The 26,735-nt window shown below is 51.3% G+C and overlaps 1 protein-coding gene across 1 annotated transcript in view; it reads right to left on the bottom strand.

The window, feature by feature from the left end:
* The window catches only part of LOC137541475 (vomeronasal type-2 receptor 26-like), a 93,146-nt gene that overhangs the window by 19,992 nt on the left and 46,419 nt on the right, over window positions 1-26,735 (bottom strand). The gene's annotated exons all lie outside the window — the stretch shown is intronic.

The following is a 26,735-nucleotide window of genomic DNA, read 5'->3' as shown; positions in this document are numbered from 1 at the left end:
GTGCAAATTTATGCATCATAGTTCGCATCTACGCATCGTAGTTTGTAGGCAGAGTTTCAAAACTACGCTTACGATTGTACGCATAGTAAAGTACCGCCACGCATAGTTAACGATCCCTACACTTAGTTCACATATTGCGCAGTAAACTACGAATGCATTGTTCGCGTCTATTTTTCCACGTACAATTGTATGCTTACAAAATTACGCATTGGAAAGGGGAATGTACACATAGAATAGTTCCTGATACGAGCATTTACAGAGGAATTAATGCATACATTTTTCTGCATAATGGCATAAGCATCCGCATACAATACGCTTTACTCTACGCGTAATTGCGTATTTTAACACGTAATCTACGAAATGCATACAAAACGAATATTTGCTTTCAAAGCTATAGTTTGGCGAAGCATAATTGCGTAAAACTACGTGTAGTTCCAGCGTAGTGAAGTTGGCTTACTACGACCATCCCCAGTATTATGTGCATTAACCACTTGAGAACCACAGGGTCACACCCCCTAGTGACCAGGCCATTACTTTTTTACAATTCAGCACACTGCAGCTTTAAGGCCTAGTGCACACCAGAGCGGTCCGGCTGCGTTTTGCGATCCGCTTGCGGCTGCGGATACGCGTGGGTAATGTATTTCAATGGGCTGGTGCACACCAGAGCGGGAGGCGTTTTGCAGAAACGCATACTCCCGGGCTGCTGCAGATTTTGGATTGCGGATGCGTTTCCGCCTCAATGTTAAGTATAGGAAAAACGCAAACCGCTCTGAAAAACGGCACTTCAGAGCGGTTTGCCAGGCGTTTTTGTTACAGTGGCTGTTCAGTAGCTTTACTGTAACAATACATGCAATCTACTACACCAAAACCGCAAAATGCTAGCTGAAATGCTACAGAAAAAGAAGAAAAAGCGTTTCAAAATCTGCTAGCATTTTGCGGATCTGCTAGCGGTTTTTGGTGTGCACCAGGCCTATCAGTTTATTTTTCGGCCATACAACTTAGCAGCCAAATGAATCTTAACTCCTTTTCTTCCCACCAACAGAGCTTTCTGTAGGTGGGATCTGATTGCTGCTGCAATGTTTGTTTGTGTTTTAACAATTTTATGCTTATTTTAAATAAAAAAGGCTTTTTTTTTTCTTTAAATCTTCCCTTCCCTTCCTCCCTCCCTCTGAGATCATTTCACTACAATCGCCTCTCATAGGCATCAGCCTATGAGAGGGATACGATTGTGAGCCTCTCCTGGGGACAGCTAAGTGACAATACTGTCCCCTGTACAGTGCTGCACTAGATCACAGTGCTGTACAAACAAAAATACTTTTTTTTCCCTTCTAACAGCCTGCCAGCTCTGATCGCGGCTGGCAGGCTGCTGATGGATACCCACTGTGCGTTACGTCAGGAAATACGTGCACCAGCTAAACTATGCCTCCAAATCCTGACACCAATCACTGTTAGGCAGTCCTGGGGGAGCCTGTGACCACCCATCAGCGTGAGGCGGTCGCAGAGCAGTTAAAAAGGTAAAAAGTTTAAAAAGGTAAATAAAAATTTACTTATCACCATTTCCTAGAGTGCGGTAACAAGAGTAAGGTCTTCAGTCTAATTAGTGTCATTATAAAATTTCTAACAATAGGAACACTGGCCACATGACCTGCTGTAAATCCATTCAGCTGATTTAGTACAGTTTATATGATTATTTGGACCAAGGGGAATTAGGATTATAAATTCAATCATTTCTGGCGGAAAATCTGAATCTTTATTTTCCTGCTGGGGCTCATCACAATTTGTCACGAAGGTTGCTTATTTTGTCTGTTGGCCACTGTGAAGTCTCAACAGGGAATTTAAAAATACTGATTCTGGGGCTCTTGAACAGTTTGTAGCAGGGAAGGGAGTCAGCCAACTTCGCTACACTGGAACTACGCGTACTTTTACGCAATTACGCTTCGACAAACTACGGCTTCAAAATCAAATATTCGCTTCGTATGCATTAATTCTACATGTTAAAATACGCAATTACGCGTAGTGCAAAGCGTAGTGTATGCGGACGCTTATGCCATTATGCAGAAAAAAATTATGCATTAATTCCTCTGTAATTGCTTATACCGGTAACTCTTCTATGCATACATCCCCTTTCCAATGCTTAAACTTGTAAGCATACAATCGTACGCGGAAAAATAGACGCAAATAACACATTCGTAGTTTATTTCGCAATACACATGTTAACTACGCGTAGGGGGCGTAAACTACGCGTAACGGTACTTCGCTACGAGTAAAATCGTAAGCATAGTTTTGAAACTTCGCCTACAAACTACGATGCGTAGATGTGAACTACGATGCGTAAATTCGCACTGGCGTAGTTTCTGCTCATCCCTGGTTTGTAGTGGTGAAGGGATGTAGGTGTGAAATAATGTTCTGGAAGAAAGAAAGAAAAATCAGATAATATCAGAAATCAGAAAAATAAATAAATAAAAATAGGCACAGGTTACAAAACTGGACATTGATACATACTTTATAAATCAGGTAGATGTGTTTTATTTCATGAAAATATTTGATAGTGACCAAGGGACCATGTTGTTGTTGTTGATTGCAAAGCCCTCCATACAGGATATTGACGCAAGGGCCCATACGCACTTCACTTTTTCCCCCAAGTGTTCTCCTGGGAGATACTTTTCATCTTCTCTTTAGCTACCTAACGACCGCGTCACGCCCATGGGCATGGCTGGGGCTGCCTAACGCCGATCGGCGTAAAGTCCTGGGGCTGCAGTTTGCAGGAGATCGCGCGCAGGCTGCACGCGCATCTTCTGCTTGGTACGTAGAGTGGAGAGAAAAAAATAAATAAATAAATAAAAATACACATATTGCTTAAAAAAAAAATAATAGGATAAATATTAGTAAGAAAATAAACAAACATCTGGGGGGGCGATCAGACCCCACCAACAGAAAGCTCTGTTGGTGGGGAGAAAGGGGGGGGGTCACTTGTGTGCTGTATTGTGCAGCCCTGCAGTGGGGCCTTAAAGCTGCAGTGGCCCATTTTACAAAAAAAAAAAACAATGGCCTGGTAAAGCCTGTGGTCCTGAAGTGTTTAAACTAACTTTTCACCATTTTAATATTGAAAAAGTTCTACCAAATTTACTTTGAGGATTTTCTCGCTTGCTGGTGGATGAAAAGGCATCTTATGACAAGTTGTGAACATATCACACAGGAGAAAACACAGGAGGAAAGGGGAATTGCATATGGGCCCGTATACAATCCACTTTTTCTCCTGAGTTCTCTGTAAGGTGATATTTTTAAACTTGTCAATAAAATGCCTTTTTAAGGCACCAGAAAGCAAAAATATCCTCAAAATAATTCAAGGTATAATAATAAAAATGGCTGTAAATTAACATCAGGAGGTTCCAGACAGCGGTCGTGCAGCCCACATTGTCGTTTTCAGCCCAGACATCTCAAAAAAAAAAAAAAAAAAAAAAAAAAACTGTTTTTTTTTTTTTTTTACAACAAAATACAGCTATTGCAGTGGCGCAATAGCTGGTGGTGGCAGACTGGCAGTGGCAGCAGAAGAGTTGTTCTGTGTGGACCCTGGGGGTGGGAAACACAGGTTGAGACAGCAGGTGGAGTAGGTAGATGCAGCTATGGATAGTGTCGTAATAGCTGGTGGCAGTGGCAGTGACACGTGACATGTGCCGAGTGACAGTCAGACAGCAGAGGAGAAGACACTAGTGCACACTAACTGTCACACTGGCACTGCTCAAAGCACAGCAGTTCTGAAGAAAGCTAACACAGTAGTACTCCTACTCTAACAACTACAAGCACACTGACTGTAGTACTACAGTACTAACTACACAATAACACAGTAATCCTATTCCCTAATCCCTAACCTAACCTATACCTAAGGCTAATAGCTGGCCAGCAGGCAGCAGCTGGCCTGGTCTGTGCACAGCACACACACAGACACATAGCAGCTGCAGGCAGCACACACTCTGACTGTCACACAAATGTGACAAACTAATTAATGATTTAACAATAGTGTAGTGATAGAGAAGGGGTTAATCACTGAACAGCTTATCACTGTGTACAGCCCTTGCTAGGCCAGCAGCACTGGAGCACACACTCTGACTGACACAATATGACATCTGTCAGAATCCGCTCTGCTGGCCTTTATTCCCTGGACTGTTTTGTTTCCTATGCAGGTTGCATAGTTCAGTCCAGGGAAAAGAGGCCTTTTTGTCAGTTTGCAAGGCTGACTGGTTTGCATCTACTTATCTTGAAATCTACTTGTCTGCTTCCTTTGAAGGTTTCCAGTATAAATGTCACTTCCTCCCAGAATTCCTTGCTCGTCATAGGTTTTGTTTGGTGAAGACTGACTTTAGAGCCTTAGCCTTTTTGGACCTTATTGCGAATGTTCTAGTGTAGTTAATTCTTGGGGAGTGCATTTTGCACTCCTCCTAGTGCAGTCAGGTTGTATATTATTTGTACTGCCTAAGTCTTGTTTTGTCTTGTCCTGTTCTTGCGATTGTACTATCTCCTGCGGTGGCAGATAGTAAATCATCCTGTCCTTTTCCTAGATAGCGTTAGAGGCGGTGGATCTCCCTTGTCTGAATCAGAATCAGAATCATATTTATTTTGCCAAGTACAACAGGGGTTGTACCCGGAATTATTTTTGGCTCATACAGGGTCGGAGATGGTACAAACACATGCATGCAAATCAACACATACAATCAGGTACAGTAGTACAAATAAGCATATACCTATATATACATATCACCTATAACTGTAGTGAAGGACGTGTGGGGAATCTGGAGTGCTATGTGAGGGGAGCAGCCTGCCAACTATCGACGGCGCTCGCTCACTCCACAGCAGTTCCAGGTGCCTGCAGTGTGTCCTGGAAAAGAGTGGATAGAGAAAGAGAGAGAGAAAGAGGAAAGGGATAGCTAAGAGAGACAAAGAGAACAACCAAGGCAAGAAGAGAGAGACAGAGGCAGAGTCCTTTTAGGGCTGCAGATTAAAAAAAACTCCCCTGGGTCCAACAAACAGTCCAATTGATGTGCAAGGATCTCCCGAGGCAGCGGCAGTGGCAGTGAAAGGGATCCCTCGATGGAGAAAAGGCTCCGAGCCAGCTGAAGCAGCAGTGGAGGCCTGACCCACCAAGCTGTGACAGAGCGACCTGCTTCATCCCGCGTGCAGCACCATGGTGGCGCATGCTCTCATTTGCAGCGGCGACGATGAAGCCTCAGTGCTGAGGAATCAGCGTTGTGTATGGAGGACGCTCGGGCGGGCGGTGTTCCCGCCAGATCCGGCGGTGAAGCGGCTGAGGTGAGCCAGCGGTGTAGACGGATGGAGCACCGGACTGAGCACTCACCCGCAGCAGATGGAGCAGCACTGTGGGTGGCCTCCCCATGGGCACAGGAGGGGATCCTGTGTGGCCTCTCCTGTGGGCCCTCACCTGCAGCACTGTGGGTGGCCCTGCCGGATGGCAGGGGATCCTGTGTGGCCTCTCCCGCGGGCACTCACCGCAGCAGATAGAGCAGCACTGTGGGTGGCCCTGCCGGATGGAAGGGGATCCTGTGTGGCCTCTCCCGCGGGCACTCACCCGCAGCAAACGGAGCAGCACTGCTGGTGGCCCTGCCGGATGGAAGGGGATCCCGTGTGGCCTCTCCCGTGGGTCGCAGTGGATGGGTGGTCTCCCTCCGCTGCTGTGGCCTCTGGTGTCCCTGGGCAGCAGCGCCGAAGTAGTCCCTGGGTAACAGCGCCGAAGTAGCCCCACGTGGTGAGGGGCCGGGTGGGAAGTGTGGCTGAGAGGTCATGCAGCCACCTGCGTCCTCCTCGATCTCGACAGTGGTATGGAGCAGCAAGACAAGATCATCTCCCCTGTGCATCCCCATCTACGGCAGTGGAAAGTCCGCCACCCACAGCGGCCCTGAGATGGCAGTGGGGGAGCACATGGCTGATCAGCTCACCGCGCAATCAGCTGGCAGCCTGCAGCCGGCCATCCGGTAGATGAGAACCTGTCTCTGCGAGCCATTCTGTGTCTCTGCCTTGTTCCTCGCATCCTCCTCAATAGATTAAAGAGGGTTAGGGGGTAAAACATATAGAAAGAGAGGGACAGGAGAAAAAGAAGCCGGAGCCCTGTGGCCGTGGCTACCAGTGCGGCGCCATCTGGACAACACTCTGAATCTTGGAGTATAACCTTAGCTGTGGTTGCTACTGGTTACTCCTTCAGTCTGTTTTGTCTGGAACGAACGCTTGCTGTTGTCTGGTGTGAGGTAACAGATTAGCAAGCATTCCCGCTATCTGTTTGTCTTTGTTCTCCGTTTTAGTTAGGGTTGGTACGTCTTGTTACTGTTGTGCATAACGTGCGGTGACCGCGTTTAGCCAGTTCATTTGTTATTTTCCTTGGCGTTCAGATTGTAGTTATTTGCTGTGTCTTCCTAACTCAATACATGCTCGGCCTTTACTCAGTCTTGTGTTGCTGATAGCTATCGCCTCTCTTGAGATTAGCTTTCTTACTCTGGTCTGTTCTGATGTGATATGTCTACCGTCGCTGGGTGGCGACTAGTTTGGTAGACATTCACATAGTCTGTCTCTGTTCTTGCTTTCTTCTGAGTTGCTACTTTGTTGCCCAGTCTTGCTTAATCGTGCAATTTCAATCTGGCATCTGTGGCTGTACAGAGGACTTATTCTTCTGTACTCCACAGCTCCATCTGCTGGTTGGAATTCTCCTCTACAATTGTGGCGATTTCCTTCTGCTTCAGCGCACATGGTGTGCGCTGACTGGAAATCGCCCCCAGATCATTACAACATAAATCAAGCTAATTAACGATTTACACAATAGTGTAGTGATAGTAGTGAAGGGGTTAATCACTGAACAGCTTATCACTGTGTACAGCCCTTGGCCCAGCAGCACTGGAGCACATAATCTGACTGTCATACAATGACATGATTTAAGCTAATTAATGATTTAACAATAGTGTAGTGACAGTAGTGAAGGGGTTAATCACTAAACAGCTTTAGGTTTATAATTGTGTACAGCCCCCTTGCTAGGCCAGCAGCGCTGGAGCATGTCTCTCAGTGAGAATTCAGCAAGGCGATATGTCTCATCATGGCAGCCCTCCTTATTATACAGAGGGGCTGGCCAGTGTTTGTTTCTATGATTGGGTGCCAGGGCTTAGGCTGGGAGCCCTCTGATTGGCCCAATGAGGTCAGATGGGGCTGGCCAGGGTTCCTCTCTGTGATTGGTTGCTAGGGCTTCTGCTTGGAGCCCTCTGATTGGCTCCAAGACGTCAGCTCCTTAGTACCAGTACTTCGAATCTGGATATCCACAATATCCGCGGATATCCGGGTTATGCGGCCAAATATCCGCAGATGGCTAGCCGGATTTCTCTAGAAATCCGGAATCTTGAAACCGATCCAGGTAGCGTAAAAAAAGTTTGGATATTCAGGTTACCCGGATATCCGGAATCCTGATGAGCAGCATTGGTTGCCAGACAGAAAACTGTCAGGACCATGGTCATGACATCACACTGTGGGAGGGGTTTCACCACAATATCAGCCATACAGGCCCCCCTGATGCACTATTAGAGAAAGATACATGATTTCTCATGAGAAAGGGTATCAGCTACTAATTGGGATAAAGTTCCCTAAGGTATTTATGTCATATTTTTTTTGAATGTTGCCATTTATTTAAATATTTTTTGTTTATTTATTCTTAGTTTCTTTTTGTTTTACTTTGGTAACTACGGGGTATGGGGTGAAAGGGTTTAAAACTAATAAAAATGTATTTTTATATATAATAGTGTATATGGGTGTACTTTTACTTTTTAGCCACCAGATGTCACCACTCTTAAGTTCTGTGTACTATGAACTTTAAACAGGACATGCTATGTGTTTGTGTTTTATTTACACCTTACGAGATGCTGGCTTTCAATCATTACAGGCACTGTGATAAGCTTTGGGAACAGCTGTCCCCATTCCCTGATCAAGGACCAGCGGGATGGTGAAGGAAATGAATGAGAGCGGTGCAGAGTGAATACACTTTACACATATCTACATACTTGGTGTGCAAGTTACATTTCAAGGGGAGTAGATATGCGTGCCAGCTGTGGGGAAAAGGTTAATGGTATTAAGTGTCTACTGTAGACAGCTATTTTCTCTTCAGTATTCTCTCCCCAATGCATTACATCTTGTAACCTTGACTTATAAACCTTATTATAAATGTGTTTCACTACAATAAATATTCTAGACTTGGCAGTTTAACCCCTAGATGACCGCTCCATGCAGATTGGCGTGAACGCGGCAGCAGTACCAGTACCACTCCACACCGATCGGCATGAAGTCCTGGGGCGTGGTTTACAGGAGATTGCACACACTGATGCGCATACATCTCCGCCCCGCCATCAGTCTCCCAGCAGTGATCGCAGCTAGGAGGCTGTTAGATGGCGAAATGTCATCTATTTACTCTGTACAGCACTGCGATCTACAGCAGCGCTGTACTGGGGACAGCTGTGTGATAGTGTTGGGCGAACACCTGGATGTTCGGGTTCGGGAAAGTTCGCCGAACATGGCCGCAATGTTCGGCATGTTCGGGCCGAACCCCGAACTCCCCGAACATCCCGCTTTTGGGGGCCCTATGGGGTCGCAGGCATAAGGGGGGAGCATGCACCGATCGCGGGGGGGGGGGGTCGGAAATTCCCCCCACCCCCTCCGCTAGCGCTCCCCCCTCAGCCCGCTTCCCCATACAAAAGTTTCAGGAAGTACCGGTCCGGTGGTAGTGGGTGGCTGGCAGTGGGCGGCACTGTGAAGTGAGTGACTGAGGAGGAGGAGTCCGGAGAGTGACGCGTTGAGGGAGGCCGGGCAGCGGGCGGTTCAGCAGTAGTACCGTACTACTGCTGAACCGCCCGCTGCCGGCCTCCCTCAACGCGTCACTCTCCGGACTCCTCCTCCTCAGTCACTCACTTGACAGTGCCGCCCACTGCCAGCCACCCACTACCACCGGACCGGTACTTCCTGAAACTTTTGTATGGGGAAGCGGGCAGAGGGGGGAGCGCTAGCGGAGGGGGTGGGGGGAATTTCCGACACCCCCCCCCCGCGATCGGGGCATGCTCCCCCCTTATGCCTGCGACCCCATAGGGGGGCAGTATTCGGCCGAACAGTGCCCTGTTCGGCCGAACAGGGGCCCTGTTCGGCCCTGTTCGGCGGCCAATTAGTAGTTCGGGGCGAACCCGAACTTAAAAGGCCGAACATCATCAGGTGTTCGGCCGAACTCGAACATCACCCGAACAGGGTGATGTTCTGCAGAACCCGAACAGTGGCGAACACTGTTCGCCCAACACTACTGTGTGACACGGCTGTCCCCCTGGGTGGCAAGAAAGCGATCTGCTGTCATAAGTCATCTATGACAACAATCACACTGATTGGCTGGCAGGGGAGGGATAAAAAAAAAATATTGATTACAAAATAAATAAGAAAAATTAAGTATTTATAATGAAAAATAAACATCCTGGGAGTGATCATAGCCCACCAACAGAAAGCTCTGTTGGTGAGCAGAAAAGGAAAGGGGGGGGGGAACTTGTGTGCTGAGTTGTGCAGCCCTGCAGCGAGCCCTTAAAGTGAACCTAAAGTCAACCAAAAAAAATGAGATTAACTCACCTGGGGCTTCTCTCAGCCCCCTAAAGACGATTGGTGCCCTCGCCGTGTCTCACTCATCCTCCCAACCCTGCCGGCGACCACTTTGCCACTATGCGGCCAGGAGGTGGCAATAGCAGCATAGGGGGCGATATACAGACTGGGAACGCGAACAATCACTCGCGTTCCCATGCCTGTCGGCCGGTGACGGCTAAACCGGAAGTGTTTGCCGGCGGGCCTTGGGCCATCGGAGCGCGGCTGCGAGGGCACCGATTGTCTGCAGGGGGCTGAGGGAAGCCCCAGGTGAGTTAATCGGAAGTCGGAAATTCGGAAATTCCCCCCACCCCCTCCGCTAGCGCTCCCCCCTCAGCCCGCTTCCCCATACAAAAGTTTCAGGAAGTACCGGTCCGGTGGTAGTGGGTGGCTGGCAGTGGGCGGCACTGTGAAGTGAGTGACTGAGGAGGAGGAGTCCGGAGAGTGACGCGTTGAGGGAGGCCGGGCAGCGGGCGGTTCAGCAGTAGTACCGTACTACTGCTGAACCGCCCGCTGCCGGCCTCCCTCAACGCGTCACTCTCCGGACTCCTCCTCCTCAGTCACTCACTTCACAGTGCCGCCCACTGCCAGCCACCCACTACCACCGGACCGGTACTTCCTGAAACTTTTGTATGGGGAAGCGGGCAGAGGGGGGAGCGCTAGCGGAGGGGGTGGGGGGAATTTCCGACACCCCCCCCGCGATCGGGGCATGCTCCCCCCTTATGCCTGCGACCCCATAGGGGGGCAGTATTCGGCCGAACAGTGCCCTGTTCGGCCGAACAGGGGCCCTGTTCGGCCCTGTTCGGCGGCCAATTAGTAGTTCGGGGCGAACCCGAACTTAAAAGGCCGAACATCATCAGGTGTTCGGCCGAACTCGAACATCACCCGAACAGGGTGATGTTCTGCAGAACCCGAACAGTGGCGAACACTGTTCGCCCAACACTACTGTGTGACACGGCTGTCCCCCTGGGTGGCAAGAAAGCGATCTGCTGTCATAAGTCATCTATGACAACAATCACACTGATTGGCTGGCAGGGGAGGGATAAAAAAAAAATATTGATTACAAAATAAATAAGAAAAATTAAGTATTTATAATGAAAAATAAACATCCTGGGAGTGATCATAGCCCACCAACAGAAAGCTCTGTTGGTGAGCAGAAAAGGAAAGGGGGGGGGGAACTTGTGTGCTGAGTTGTGCAGCCCTGCAGCGAGCCCTTAAAGTGAACCTAAAGTCAACCAAAAAAAATGAGATTAACTCACCTGGGGCTTCTCTCAGCCCCCTAAAGACGATTGGTGCCCTCGCCGTGTCTCACTCATCCTCCCAACCCTGCCGGCGACCACTTTGCCACTATGCGGCCAGGAGGTGGCAATAGCAGCATAGGGGGCGATATACAGACTGGGAACGCGAACAATCACTCGCGTTCCCATGCCTGTCGGCCGGTGACGGCTAAACCGGAAGTGTTTGCCGGCGGGCCTTGGGCCATCGGAGCGCGGCTGCGAGGGCACCGATTGTCTGCAGGGGGCTGAGGGAAGCCCCAGGTGAGTTAATCTCATTTTTTTGGTTGACTTTAGGTTCACTTTAAGGCTGCAGTGGTCTTAATTGTAAAAATTAGCCTGCTACCACCACCAGACAACATACTTACCCTGCCAGTCCTCCGCACTATCCTCTCCTCCTGCATAGCAGTGACCACAGCTGTGTGTACCACCACCAGACAACATACTCACCCTGCCAGTCCTCTACACTATCCTCTCCTCCTGCATAGCAGTGACCACAGATGTGTACCACCACCAGACAACATACTCACCCTGCCAGTCCTCTACACTATCCTCTCGTCCTGCATAGCAGTGACCACAGCTGTGTGTACCTCCACCAGACAGCATACTCACCCTGCCAGTCTTCCACACTATCCTCTCCTCCTGCATAGCAGTGACCACAGCTGTGTGTACCACCACCAGACATCATACTCACTCTGCCAGTCCCTACACTATCCTCTCCTCCTGCATAGCAGTGACCACAGCTGTGTGTACCACCACCAGACAACATACTCACCCTGCCAGTCCTCCACACTATCCTCTCCTCCTGCATAGCAGTGACCACAGCTGTGTGTACCACCACCAGACAACTCACCCTGCCAGTCCTCCACACTATCCTCCCCTCCTGCATAGCAGTGACCACAGCTGTGTGTACCACCACCAGACATCATACTCACTCTGCCAGTCCCTACACTATCCTCTCCTCCTGCATAGCAGTGACCACAGCTGTGTGTACCACCACCAGACATTATACTCACCCTGCCAGTCCTCCACACTATCCTCTCCTCCGGCATAGCAGTGACCACAGCTGTGTGTACCACCACCAGACAACATACTCACCCTGCCAGTCCTCCACACTATCCTCTCCTCCTGCATAGCATAGCAGTGACCACAGCTGTGTGTACCACCACCAGACAACTCACCCTGCCAGTCCTCCACACTATCCTCTCCTCCTGCATAGCAGTGACCACAGCTGTGTGTACTACCACCAGACAACATACTCACCCTGCCAGTCCTCTACACTATCCTCTCGTCCTGCATAGCAGTGACCACAGCTGTGTGTACCACCACCAGACAGCATACTCACCCTGCCAGTCTTCCACACTATCCTCTCCTCCTGCATAGCAGTGACCACAGCTGTGTGTACCACCACCAGACATCATACTCACTCTGCCAGTCCCTACACTATCCTCTCCTCCGGCATAGCAGTGACCACAGCTATGTGTACCACCACCAGACAGCATACTCACCCTGCCAGTCTTCCACACTATCCTCTCCTCCTGCATAGCAGTGACCACAGCTGTGTGTACCACCACCAGACATCATACTCACACTGCCAGTCCTCCACACTATCCTCTCCTCCTGCATAGCAGTGACCACAGCTGTGTGTACCACCACCAGACATCATACTCACCCTGCCAGTCCTCCGCACTATCCTCTCCTCCTGCATAGCAGTGACCACAGCTGTGTGTACCACCACCAGACATCATACTCACCCTGCCAGTCCTCCACACTATCCTCTCCTCCTGCATAGCAGTGACCACAGCTGTGTGTACCACCACCAGACATCATACTCACCCTGCCAGTCCTCCGCACTATCCTCTCCTCCTGCATAGCAGTGACCACAGCTGTGTGTACCACCACCAGACATCATACTCACCCTGCCAGTCCTCCACACTATCCTCTCCTCCGGCATAGCAGTGACCACAGCTGTGTGTACCACCACCAGACAACATACTCACCCTGCCAGTCCTCCGCACTATCCTCTCCCCCTGCATAGCAGTGACCACAGCTGTGTGTACCACCTCCAGACAACATACTCACCCGCCAGTCCTCCACACACACTATCCTCTCCTCCTGCATAGCAGTGACCACAGCTGTGTGTACCACCACTAGAAAACATACTTACCCTGCCAGTCCTCTACACTATCCTCTCCTCCTGCATAGCACTGACCACAGCTGTGTGTACCACCACCAGACATTATATTCACCCTGCCAGTCCTCCACACTATCCTCTCCTCCTGCATAGCATAGCAGTGACCACAGCTGTGTGTACCACCACCAGACAACATACTCACCCTGCCAGTCCTCCACACTATCCACTCCTCCTGCATAGCAGTGACCACAGCTGTGTACCACCACCAGACAAAATACTTACCCTGCCAGTCCTCTACACTATCCTCTCGTCCTGCATAGCAGTGACCAGACAGCATACTCACCCTGCCAGTCCTCCACACTTTCTTCTCCTCCGGCATAGCAGTGACCACAGCTGTGTGTACCACCACCAGACAACATACTCACCCTGCCAGTCCTCTACACTATCCTCTCGTCCTGCATAGCAGTGACCACAGCTGTGTGTACCACCACCAGACAACATACTCACCCTGCCAGTCCCTACACTATCCTCTCCTCCTGCATAGCAGTGACCACAGCTGTGTGTACCACCACCAGACAACATACTCGCCCTGCCAGTCCTCCACACTATCCTCTCCTCCTGCATAGCAGTGACCACAGCTGTGTGTACCACCACCAGACATTATACTCACCCTGCCAGTCCTCCACACTATCCTCTCCTCCTGCATAGCAGTGACCACAGCTGTGTGTACCACCACCAGACAACATACTCACCCTGCCAGTCCTCCGCACTATCCTCCCCCCCTGCATAGCAGTGACCACAGCTGTGTGTACCACCACCAGACATCATACTCACCCTGCCAGTCCTCCACACTATCCTCTCCTCCTGCATAGCAGTGACCACAGCTGTGTGTACCACCACCAGACAACATACTCACCCTGCCAGTCCTCCGCACTATCCTCCCCCCCTGCATAGCAGTGACCACAGCTGTGTGTACCACCACCAGACATCATACCCACCCTGCCAGTCCTCCACACTATCCTCTCCTCCTGCATAGCAGTGACCACAGCTGTGTGTACCACCACCAGACATTATACTCACCCTGCCAGTCCTCCACACTATCCTCTCCTCCGGCATAGCAGTGACCACAGCTGTGTGTACCACCACCAGACAACATACTCACCCTGCCAGTCCTCCACACTATCCTCTCCTCCTGCATAGCATAGCAGTGACCACAGCTGTGTGTACCACCACCAGACAACTCACCCTGCCAGTCCTCCACACTATCCTCTCCTCCTGCATAGCAGTGACCACAGCTGTGTGTACTACCACCAGACAACATACTCACCCTGCCAGTCCTCTACACTATCCTCTCGTCCTGCATAGCAGTGACCACAGCTGTGTGTACCACCACCAGACAGCATACTCACCCTGCCAGTCTTCCACACTATCCTCTCCTCCTGCATAGCAGTGACCACAGCTGTGTGTACCACCACCAGACATCATACTCACTCTGCCAGTCCCTACACTATCCTCTCCTCCGGCATAGCAGTGACCACAGCTATGTGTACCACCACCAGACAGCATACTCACCCTGCCAGTCTTCCACACTATCCTCTCCTCCTGCATAGCAGTGACCACAGCTGTGTGTACCACCACCAGACATCATACTCACACTGCCAGTCCTCCACACTATCCTCTCCTCCTGCATAGCAGTGACCACAGCTGTGTGTACCACCACCAGACATCATACTCACCCTGCCAGTCCTCCGCACTATCCTCTCCTCCTGCATAGCAGTGACCACAGCTGTGTGTACCACCACCAGACATCATACTCACCCTGCCAGTCCTCCACACTATCCTCTCCTCCTGCATAGCAGTGACCACAGCTGTGTGTACCACCACCAGACATCATACTCACCCTGCCAGTCCTCCGCACTATCCTCTCCTCCTGCATAGCAGTGACCACAGCTGTGTGTACCACCACCAGACATCATACTCACCCTGCCAGTCCTCCACACTATCCTCTCCTCCGGCATAGCAGTGACCACAGCTGTGTGTACCACCACCAGACAACATACTCACCCTGCCAGTCCTCCGCACTATCCTCTCCCCCTGCATAGCAGTGACCACAGCTGTGTGTACCACCTCCAGACAACATACTCACCCGCCAGTCCTCCACACACACTATCCTCTCCTCCTGCATAGCAGTGACCACAGCTGTGTGTACCACCACTAGAAAACATACTTACCCTGCCAGTCCTCTACACTATCCTCTCCTCCTGCATAGCACTGACCACAGCTGTGTGTACCACCACCAGACATTATATTCACCCTGCCAGTCCTCCACACTATCCTCTCCTCCTGCATAGCATAGCAGTGACCACAGCTGTGTGTACCACCACCAGACAACATACTCACCCTGCCAGTCCTCCACACTATCCACTCCTCCTGCATAGCAGTGACCACAGCTGTGTACCACCACCAGACAAAATACTTACCCTGCCAGTCCTCTACACTATCCTCTCGTCCTGCATAGCAGTGACCAGACAGCATACTCACCCTGCCAGTCCTCCACACTTTCTTCTCCTCCGGCATAGCAGTGACCACAGCTGTGTGTACCACCACCAGACAACATACTCACCCTGCCAGTCCTCTACACTATCCTCTCGTCCTGCATAGCAGTGACCACAGCTGTGTGTACCACCACCAGACAACATACTCACCCTGCCAGTCCCTACACTATCCTCTCCTCCTGCATAGCAGTGACCACAGCTGTGTGTACCACCACCAGACAACATACTCGCCCTGCCAGTCCTCCACACTATCCTCTCCTCCTGCATAGCAGTGACCACAGCTGTGTGTACCACCACCAGACATTATACTCACCCTGCCAGTCCTCCACACTATCCTCTCCTCCTGCATAGCAGTGACCACAGCTGTGTGTACCACCACCAGACAACATACTCACCCTGCCAGTCCTCCGCACTATCCTCCCCCCCTGCATAGCAGTGACCACAGCTGTGTGTACCACCACCAGACATCATACTCACCCTGCCAGTCCTCCACACTATCCTCTCCTCCTGCATAGCAGTGACCACAGCTGTGTGTACCACCACCAGACAACATACTCACCCTGCCAGTCCTCCGCACTATCCTCCCCCCCTGCATAGCAGTGACCACAGCTGTGTGTACCACCACCAGACAACATACTCACCCTGCCAGTCCTCCACACACACTATCCTCTCCTCCGGCATAGCAGTGACCACAGCTGTGTGTACCACCACCAGACATCATACTCACCCTGCCAGTCCTCCACACTATCATCTCCTCCTGTATAGCAGTGACCACAGCTGTGTGTACCACCACCAGACATCATACTCACCCTGCCAGTCCTCCACACTATCCTCTCCTCCTGCATAGCAGTGACCACAGCTGTGTGTACCACCACCAGACATCATACTCACCCTGCCAGTCCTCCACACTATCCTCTCCTCCGGCATAGCAGTGACCACAGCTGTGTGTACCACCACCTTAAAACATACTTACCCTGCCAGTCCTCTACACTATCCTCTCCTCCTGCATAGCAGTGACCACAACTGTGTGTACCACCACCAGACATTATACTCACCCTGCCAGTCCTCCACACTATCCTCTCCTCCTGCATAGCAGTGACCACAGCTGTGTACCACTAGTGTTGGGCGAACATCTAGATGTTCGGGTTCGGGCCGAACAGGCCGAACATGGCCGCGATGTTCGGGTGTTCGACCCGAACTCCGAACATAATGGAAGTCAATGGGGACCCGAACTTTTGTGGTTTGTAAAGCCTCCTTGCATGCTACATACCCCAAATTTACAGGGTATGTGCACCTTGGGAGTGGGTACAAGAGGAAAAAAAAATTAGCAAAAAGAGCTTATAGTTTTTGAGAAAATCGATTTTAAAGTTTCAAAGGGAAAACTGTCTTTTAAATGCGGGAAATGTCTGTTTTCTTTGCACAGGTAACATGTTTTTTGTCGGCATGCAGTCATAAATGTAATACATATAAGAGGTTCCAGGAAAAGGGACCGGTAACGCTAACCCAGCAGCAGCACACGTGATGGAACAGGAGGAGGGTGGCGCAGGAGGAGAAGAAGGCCACGCTTTGTGAGACACAACAACCCCGGCCTTGCATGAGGGCAAGAAGCGTGCGGATAGCAGGCTTTGTACCGCCATGCAGTCATAAATGTAATAAAGATAAGTGGTTCAATAAACAGGGACCACGCGGCAACGCTAACCCAGCAGCAGCAGACGTGATGGAACAGGAGCAGGCGCAGGAGGAGAAGGCCACGCTTTGTGAGACACAACAACCCAGGCCTTGCATGAGGGCAAGAAGCGTGCGGATAGCATGCTTTGTACCGCCATGCAGTCATAAATGTAATAAAGATAAGTGGTTCAATAAACAGGGACCACGCGGCAACGCTAACCCAGCAGCAGCAGACGTGATGGAACAGGAGGAGGCGCAGGAGGAGAAGGCCACGCTTTGTGAGACACAACAACCCCGGCCTTGCATGAGGGCAAGAAGCGTGCGGATAGCATGCTTTGTACCGCCATGCAGTCATAAATGTAATAAAGATAAGTGGTTCAATAAACAGGGACCACGCGGCAACGCTAACCCAGCAGCAGCAGACGTGATGGAACAGGAGCAGGCGCAGGAGGAGAAGGCCACGCTTTGTGAGACACAACAACCCAGGCCTTGCATGAGGGCAAGAAGCGTGCGGATAGCATGCTTTGTACCGCCATGCAGTCATAAATGTAATAAAGATAAGTGGTTCAATAAACAGGGACCACGCGGCAACGCTAACCCAGCAGCAGCAGACGTGATGGAACAGGAGGAGGCGCAGGAGGAGAAGGCCACGCTTTGTGACACACAACAACCCAGGCCTTGCATGAGGGCAAGAAGCGTGCGGATAGCATGCTTTGTACCGCCATGCAGTCATAAATGTAATAAAGATAAGTGGTTCAATAAACAGGGACCACGCGGCAACGCTAACCCAGCAGCAGCAGACGTGATGGAACAGGAGCAGGCGCAGGAGGAGAAGGCCACGCTTTGTGAGACACAACAACCCAGGCCTTGCATGAGGGCAAGAAGCGTGCGGATAGCATGCTTTGTACCGCCATGCAGTCATAAATGTAATAAAGATAAGTGGTTCAATAAACAGGGACCACGCGGCAACGCTAACCCAGCAGCAGCAGACGTGATGGAACAGGAGCAGGCGCAGGAGGAGAAGGCCACGCTTTGTGAGACACAACAACCCAGGCCTTGCATGTGGACAAAAAGCGTGCGGATATAGCAGCAATGCTTTTTGCCGCCATGCAGTCATAAATGTAATACAGATGAGAGGTTCAATAAACAGGGCCCGGAAACGCAACACCATCCCAGATGTTCATTGGTCATGTTACTTGGTTGGGGTCCTGGAGTGTTGCGTAGTCATTTCCAATCCAGGATTGATTCATTTTAATTTGAGTCAGACGGTCTGCATTTTCTGTAGAGAGGCGGATACGCCGATCTGTGACGATGCCTCCGGCAGCACTGAAACAGCGTTCCGACATAACGCTGGCTGCCGGGCAAGCCAGCACCTCTATTGCGTACATTGCCAGTTCGTGCCAGGTGTCTAGCTTCGATACCCAATAGTTGAAGGGTGCAGATGGATGGTTCGACACAGCTACGCCATCTGACATGTAGTCCTTGACCATCTTCTCCAGGCGATCGGTGTTGGAGGTGGATCTGCACGCTTGCTGTTCAGTGGGCTGCGGCTGCATGGGTGTCAGAAAATTTTCCCACTCCAAGGACACTGCCGATACCATTCCCTTTTGGGTACTAGCTGCGGCTTGCGTTGTTTGCTGCCCTCCTGGTCGTCCTGGGTTTGCGGAAGTCAGTCTGTCTGCGTACAACTGGCTAGAGGAGGGGGAGGATGTCAATCTCCTCTCTAAAGTCTCCACAAGGGCCTGCTGGTATTCTTCCATTTTGACCTGTCTGACTCTTTCTTCAAGCAGTTTTGGAACATTGTGTTTGTACCGTGGATCCAGAAGGGTATAAACCCAGTAATTGGTGTTGTCCAGAATGCGCACAATGCGTGGGTCACGTTCAATGCAGTCTAGCATGAATTGAGCCATGTGTGCCAGAGTCCTACCAGAATCCTCATCATCCTCTTGTGAGCGTTGTGATAGTTGTTGTGATGCATCATAGTCGTCACCTTCCTCCTGGTCTGCTTCTGCTGACCATTCGCGTTGAATTGTGGAAGTCCAACGTGCACCGCTCTGGCCCTCGTCAGTGGTGGCATGAAATTCCTGCTCCAACTCCAGCTGTTCCTCCTCCTCTTCTTCGTCATAGCTGCTGGGGCCAGCGTTCCCTGAGGCGGATGGCCTGATGTTGGTACCATCACGCTGATCGTTTTCTCCTTCAGATTCCCCCAGTTGCATCATGACAGCTGTTTCCTTGATTTTTAACATCGACCTCTTCAGTAAACACAGCAGTGGTATGGTAATGCTGACTGAAGAGTTGTCACTGCTCACAAGCAACGTGGATTGCTCAAAATTTTGGAGGACTTGGCAGAGGTCCAACATGTTGGCCCAATCGGATCCACAGAAGCTTGGCAGCTGGCCGGATGCGCCTCGGTACTGCGCCGTCATGTACTGGACCACTGCACTCTTCTGCTCGCAAAAGCGGGCTAGCATGTGCAGCGTAGAATTCCAGCGCGTAGGGACATCACACAGCAAGCGATGGTGGGGGAGATTGAAGCGCTCCTGCATCTTGGCGAGTGCCCCCGAAGCAGTACTGGAATTTCTACAATGTTTGGACACTCGACGCACCTTCAACAGCAGATCGGGCACGCCTGGGTATGTCCTCAGGAACCGCTGAACTACTAGGTTCATCACGTGCGCCAGGCAAGGGATGTGTGTCAGCTTAGCCAACCTTAAAGCGCGAATGAGATTACTCCCATTATCACACACAACCATGCCCGGTTTCAGGTCCAGCGGTGCCAGCCACAAATCCGTCTGTTCCTTTATTCCCCTCCAAATTTCCTCCCCTGTGTGCTGCTTATCCCCAAGGCAGATTAGCTTCAGCAACGCTTGCTGACGCATGCCAACAGCTGTGCTGCACTGCTTCCACGATCCTACTGCTGCTGGGTTAGCGTTTCCGGATGAGGTACAGCTTTGAGATGCGTTGGAGGAGAAGGAGTCAGAGAGGTAGGTGCTGCTGTTATCCAGTGGGAGGGACGGCGGTGCAGCTGTTTGTGGCGTGGGCAACACCCGTGCCGTAGCAGGTGAGGAATCGCTGCCAGGCTCCACAAGGTTCACCCAGTGCGCGGTAAGGGAGATGTATCGACCCTGGCCGAACGCACTCGTCCAGGTGTCAGTGGTGAGGTGAACCTTGCAGGCAACGGCATTCTTCAAGCTTCGGGTTATTTTGCTGACCACGTGCTCATGCAACTCAGGCACTGCAGAGCGTGCAAAGTGGTAGCGGCTGGGAACCACGTAACGTGGGATGGCCACTGACATCATGCCCTTGAAGCTGTTTGTCTCCACCAATCGATATGGCAGCATTTCGCAGGCCAGAAGCTTGGCTATGCTGGCTGTTACTGCCACGGCCCGGGGGTCATTTGCTGGCAATTTCCTCTTGCGCTCAAACATCTCCGACACAGACAACTGAACCGTAGCGCTGCACACGGAAGGGCTGTTGGTTGTTGTGTTTGATGAACACTGGGAGACCTCAAGAGCACTACTCCGGAAAGTGACAGTGTCAGCGTCGTCTGATGTTTGTGAATGTTGTGAACCACGCAATGGCTGGGCTACTGCTGCTGCTGAGGCGGGTCTGGTGGTGAGTCTGGTGAACCCAAGGGAGGCAGTGTTGTTTCTGGTACCCTGTCCTGACGCGTTTGCCCAAAGAGTGGGATGTTTGGATAGCATGTGACGGCTCATGCTGGTGGTGGAGAGGTTGTTAATATTTTTCCCCCTGCTCAGGCGGGTCTTGCACACCTTGCAAATCGCCATGGTAACATCCTCAGTGCAGTCTTCAAAGAAAGCCCAGACTTTGGAGCACCTGCCTCCTTGCTGGCGATTTCTGTTTGCTCCTCTTTTGCCTCTCACTTGAACTTCCACGCTTGTGGTGCCTGAAATTGCGCGCCGCCTACCTTGTGGCACAAGGCGAACTCGTGCAGCAGTGTGTTCTTCAACAGACTCATCTGTGCTGCTGCTACGACGGCGATGTTCTCGTTCACAAACAAAATCTGGGTCTCTGTCCACATTGTCCATACCCTCCTCTTCCATCTCCTCAAACTCGTCATATGTCATTGTGGGCCACCGCCGTGGAGTAGAGCTCCCCACAACAACCTCTGCGCAGCACACTCCAACGTCGTCTTCCAGATCTTGTCGGCCGACCTCCTGCAATTGCAACCCCTCCTGCCCAAATTGCTCTGGGATTTGGGTTTCCGAGTCCTCTTCGGACTCGCCTTGTATTTCAGTGCGCGGTGCATTTCCCACAGTTAACGGTTGTGAATCCAGGCACAACATTTCTGGCTGTTCCTCCATTGACCTTTGAAAGGTGGAAGTTTGTTGGGCTGGGAATAGCTCCTGCGAATACCCCATTGTGTCCTGAGGTAATTCATCGGACTGGTTATCTGGCAGTTGTGTGCGTGGTGTCGCTGCCGGTTGTGTCAGCTTTGTGCCCACTGGCTCCTTGTAACTGGCTGAGGACTCGGACCTCGTGCGTGATGTGCTGGTGCTGCTTAACCCACTGCTGGACGCTTGAGAGGTCATCCAAGTAATTATCTGGTCCTGTTCTTTTGGATTTGTGAGGGTTGTTGTCCTGGACAACATGGGCGGTATTGAGTGGGTTTTCTTGGGTGCTCCCCTGTGGCCTGTACGTGAACCGTCAGGGGAAACACCTCTTCCCTTGCCCCTCCCTCTTTCACCGGATTTCTTCCTCATTTCACTTATCCTTACAGTACACGCTGACTGGCAGCAGTACAGTGGCAGTACAGAAATGCTATACAGTACCACTATTCCCAGCAGCGACACAGAGCACAATGCTATACAGTGACGGGTGAGCGGTGTACCACTATTCCCAGCAGCGACACAGAGCACAATGCTATACAGTGACGGGTGAGCGGTGTACCACTATTCCCAGCAGCGACACAGAGCACAATGCTATACAGTGGCGAACGAGCGGTGTACCACTATTCCCAGCAGACACAGAACAGTACACAGAATGCTATATAGTGTGGCTGAACGAGCGGTGTACCACTATTCCCAGCAGACACAGAACAGTACACAGAATGCTATTTAGTGTGGCTGAACGAGCGGTGTACTACTGTTCCCAGCAGACACAGAACAGTACACAGAATGCTATATAGTGTGGCTGAACGAGCGGTGTACTACTGTTCCCAGCAGACACAGAACAGTACACAGAATGCTATATAGTGTGGCTGAACGAGCGGTGTACTACTGTTCCCAGCAGACACAGAACAGTACACAGAATGCTATATAGTGTGGCTGAACGAGCGGTGTACCACTGTTCCCAGCAGACACAGAACAGTACACAGAATGCTATATAGTGTGGCTGAACGAGCGGTGTACCACTGTTCCCAGCAGACACAGAACAGTACACAGAATGCTATATAGTGTGGCTGAACGAGCGGTGTACCACTATTCCCAGCAGACACAGAACAGTACACAGAATGCTATATAGTGTGGCTGAACGAGCGGTGTACTACTGTTCCCAGCAGACACAGAACAGTACACAGAATGCTATATAGTGTGGCTGAACGAGCGGTGTACTACTGTTCCCAGCAGACACAGAACAGTACACAGAATGCTATATAGTGTGGCTGAACGAGCGGTGTACCACTATTCCCAGCAGACACAGAACAGTACACAGAATGCTATATAGTGTGGCTGAACGAGCGGTGTACTACTGTTCCCAGCAGACACAGAACAGTACACAGAATGCTATATAGTGTGGCTGAACGAGCGGTGTACTACTGTTCCCAGCAGACACAGAACAGTACACAGAATGCTATATAGTGTGGCTGAACGAGCGGTGTACTACTGTTCCCAGCAGACACAGAACAGTACACAGAATGCTATATAGTGTGGCTGAACGAGCGGTGTACTACTGTTCCCAGCAGACACAGAACAGTACACAGAATGCTATATAGTGTGGCTGAACGAGCGGTGTACCACTATTCCCAGCAGACACAGAACAGTACACAGAATGCTATATAGTGTGGCTGAACGAGCGGTGTACTACTGTTCCCAGCAGACACAGAACAGTACACAGAATGCTATATAGTGTGGCTGAACGAGCGGTGTACTACTGTTCCCAGCAGACACAGAACAGTACACAGAATGCTATATAGTGTGGCTGAACGAGCGGTGTACTACTGTTCCCAGCAGACACAGAACAGTACACAGAATGCTATATAGTGTGGCTGAACGAGCGGTGTACCACTGTTCCCAGCAGACACAGAACAGTACACAGAATGCTATATAGTGTGGCTGAACGAGCGGTGTACCACTGTTCCCAGCAGACACAGAACAGTACACAGAATGCTATATAGTGTGGCTGAACGAGCGGTGTACTACTGTTCCCAGCAGTGACACACAATGACTGGGGGGGACCCTGGCTAGCGTGGCTGGAGCGCGAACTACCCTGCCTGCCTACCCAAAGCTAAACCCACAGACAAATGGCGGAGATATGACGTGGTTCGGGTATTTATTTACCCGAACCACGTGACAGTTCGGCCAATCAGAGCGCGTTCGGGTCCGAACCACGTGACCCGTTCGGCCAATCACAGCGCTAGCCGAACGTTCGGGGAACGTTCGGCCATGCGCTCTTAGTTCGGCCATATGGCCGAACGGTTTGGCCGAGCACCGTCAGGTGTTCGGCCGAACTCGAACATCACCCGAACAGGGTGATGTTCTGCAGAACCCGAACAGTGGCGAACACTGTTCGCCCAACACTATGTACCACCACCAGAAAACATACTTACCCTGCCAGTCCTCTACACTATCCTCTCCTCCTGCATAGCAGTGACCACAGCTGTGTGTACCACCACCAGACATTATACTCACCCTGCCAGTCCTCCACACTATCCTCTCCTCCTGCATAGCATAGCAGTGACCACAGCTGTGTGTACCACCACCAGACAACATACTCACCCTGCCAGTCCTCCACACTATCCTCTCCTCCTGCATAGCAGTGACCACAGCTGTGTGTACCACCACCAGACAACATACTCACCCTGCCAGTCCTCCGCACTATCCTCTCCCCCTGCATAGCAGTGACCACAGCTGTGTGTACCACCACCAGACAACATACTCACCCGCCAGTCCTCCACACACACTATCCTCTCCTCCTGCATAGCAGTGACCACAGCTGTGTGTACCACCACCAGAAAACATACTTACCCTGCCAGTCCTCTACACTATCCTCTCCTCCTGCATAGCAGTGACCACAGCTGTGTGTACCATCACCAGACATTATACTCACCCTGCCAGTCCTCCACACTATCCTCTCCTCCTGCATAGCAGTGACCACAGCTGTGTGTACCATCACCAGACATTATACTCACCCTGCCAGTCCTCCACACTATCCTCTCCTCCTGCATAGCAGTGACCACAGCTGTGTGTACCACCACCAGACAACATACTCACCCTGCCAGTCCTCCACACTATCCTCTCCTCCTGCATAGCAGTGACCACAGCTGTGTTTACCACCACCAGACAACATACTCACCCTGCCAGTCCTCCACACTATCCTCTCCTCCTGCATAGCAGTGACCACAGCTGTGTTTACCACCACCAGACAACATACTCACCCTGCCAGTCCTCCACACTATCCACTCCTCCTGCATAGCAGTGACCACAGCTGTGTACCACCACCAGACAACATACTTACCCTGCCAGTCCTCTACACTATCCTCTCGTCCTGCATAGCAGTGACCAGACAGCATACTCACCCTGCCAGTCCTCCACACTTTCTTCTCCTCCGGCATAGCAGTGACCACAGCTGTGTGTACCACCACCAGACATCATACTCACCCTGCCAGTCCTCCACACTATCCTCTCCTCCTGCATAGCAGTGACCACAGCTGTGTGTACCACAACCAGACATCATACTCACCCTGCCAGTCCTCCACACTATCCTCTCCTCCGGCATAGCAGTGACCACAGCTGTGTGTACCACCACCTTAAAACATACTTACCCTGCCAGTCCTCTACACTATCCTCTCCTCCTGCATAGCAGTGACCACAACTGTGTGTACCACCACCAGACAACATACTCACCCTGCCAGTCCTCCACACTATCCTCTCCTCCGGCATAGCAGTGACCACAGCTGTGTGTACCACCACCAGACAACATACTCACCCTGCCAGTCCTCCACACTATCCTCTCCTCCTGCATAGCAGTGACCACAGCTGTGTGTACCACCACCAGACAACATACTCACCCTGCCAGTCCTCCGCACTATCCTCTCCCCCTGCATAGCAGTGACCACAGCTGTGTGTACCACCACCAGACAACATACTCACCCGCCAGTCCTCCACACACACTATCCTCTCCTCCTGCATAGCAGTGACCACAGCTGTGTGTACCACCACTAGAAAACATACTTACCCTGCCAGTCCTCTACACTATCCTCTCCTCCTGCATAGCAGTGACCACAGCTGTGTGTACCACCACCAGACATTATATTCACCCTGCCAGTCCTCCACACTATCCTCTCCTCCTGCATAGCATAGCAGTGACCACAGCTGTGTGTACCACCACCAGACAACATACTCACCCTGCCAGTCCTCCACACTATCCACTCCTCCTGCATAGCAGTGACCACAGCTGTGTACCACCACCAGACAAAATACTTACCCTGCCAGTCCTCTACACTATCCTCTCGTCCTGCATAGCAGTGACCAGACAGCATACTCACCCTGCCAGTCCTCCACACTTTCTTCTCCTCCGGCATAGCAGTGACCACAGCTGTGTGTACCACCACCAGACAACATACTCACCCTGCCAGTCCTCTACACTATCCTCTCGTCCTGCATAGCAGTGACCACAGCTGTGTGTACCACCACCAGACAACATACTCACCCTGCCAGTCCCTACACTATCCTCTCCTCCTGCATAGCAGTGACCACAGCTGTGTGTACCACCACCAGACAACATACTCGCCCTGCCAGTCCTCCACACTATCCTCTCCTCCTGCATAGCAGTGACCACAGCTGTGTGTACCACCACCAGACATTATACTCACCCTGCCAGTCCTCCACACTATCCTCTCCTCCTGCATAGCAGTGACCACAGCTGTGTGTACCACCACCAGACAACATACTCACCCTGCCAGTCCTCCGCACTATCCTCCCCCCCTGCATAGCAGTGACCACAGCTGTGTGTACCACCACCAGACAACATACTCACCCTGCCAGTCCTCCACACACACTATCCTCTCCTCCGGCATAGCAGTGACCACAGCTGTGTGTACCACCACCAGACATCATACTCACCCTGCCAGTCCTCCACACTATCCTCTCCTCCTGCATAGCAGTGACCACAGCTGTGTGTACCACCACCAGACATCATACTCACCCTGCCAGTCCTCCACACTATCCTCTCCTCCGGCATAGCAGTGACCACAGCTGTGTGTACCACCACCTTAAAACA

The sequence above is a fragment of the Hyperolius riggenbachi genome, chromosome 1 (assembly GCF_040937935.1).
Source record: "Hyperolius riggenbachi isolate aHypRig1 chromosome 1, aHypRig1.pri, whole genome shotgun sequence".
Taxonomy (NCBI): Eukaryota; Metazoa; Chordata; class Amphibia; order Anura; family Hyperoliidae; genus Hyperolius; species Hyperolius riggenbachi.
The sequence above is the reverse complement of the archived record's forward strand: the minus strand, read 5'-3'. Positions and strand labels throughout refer to the sequence as shown.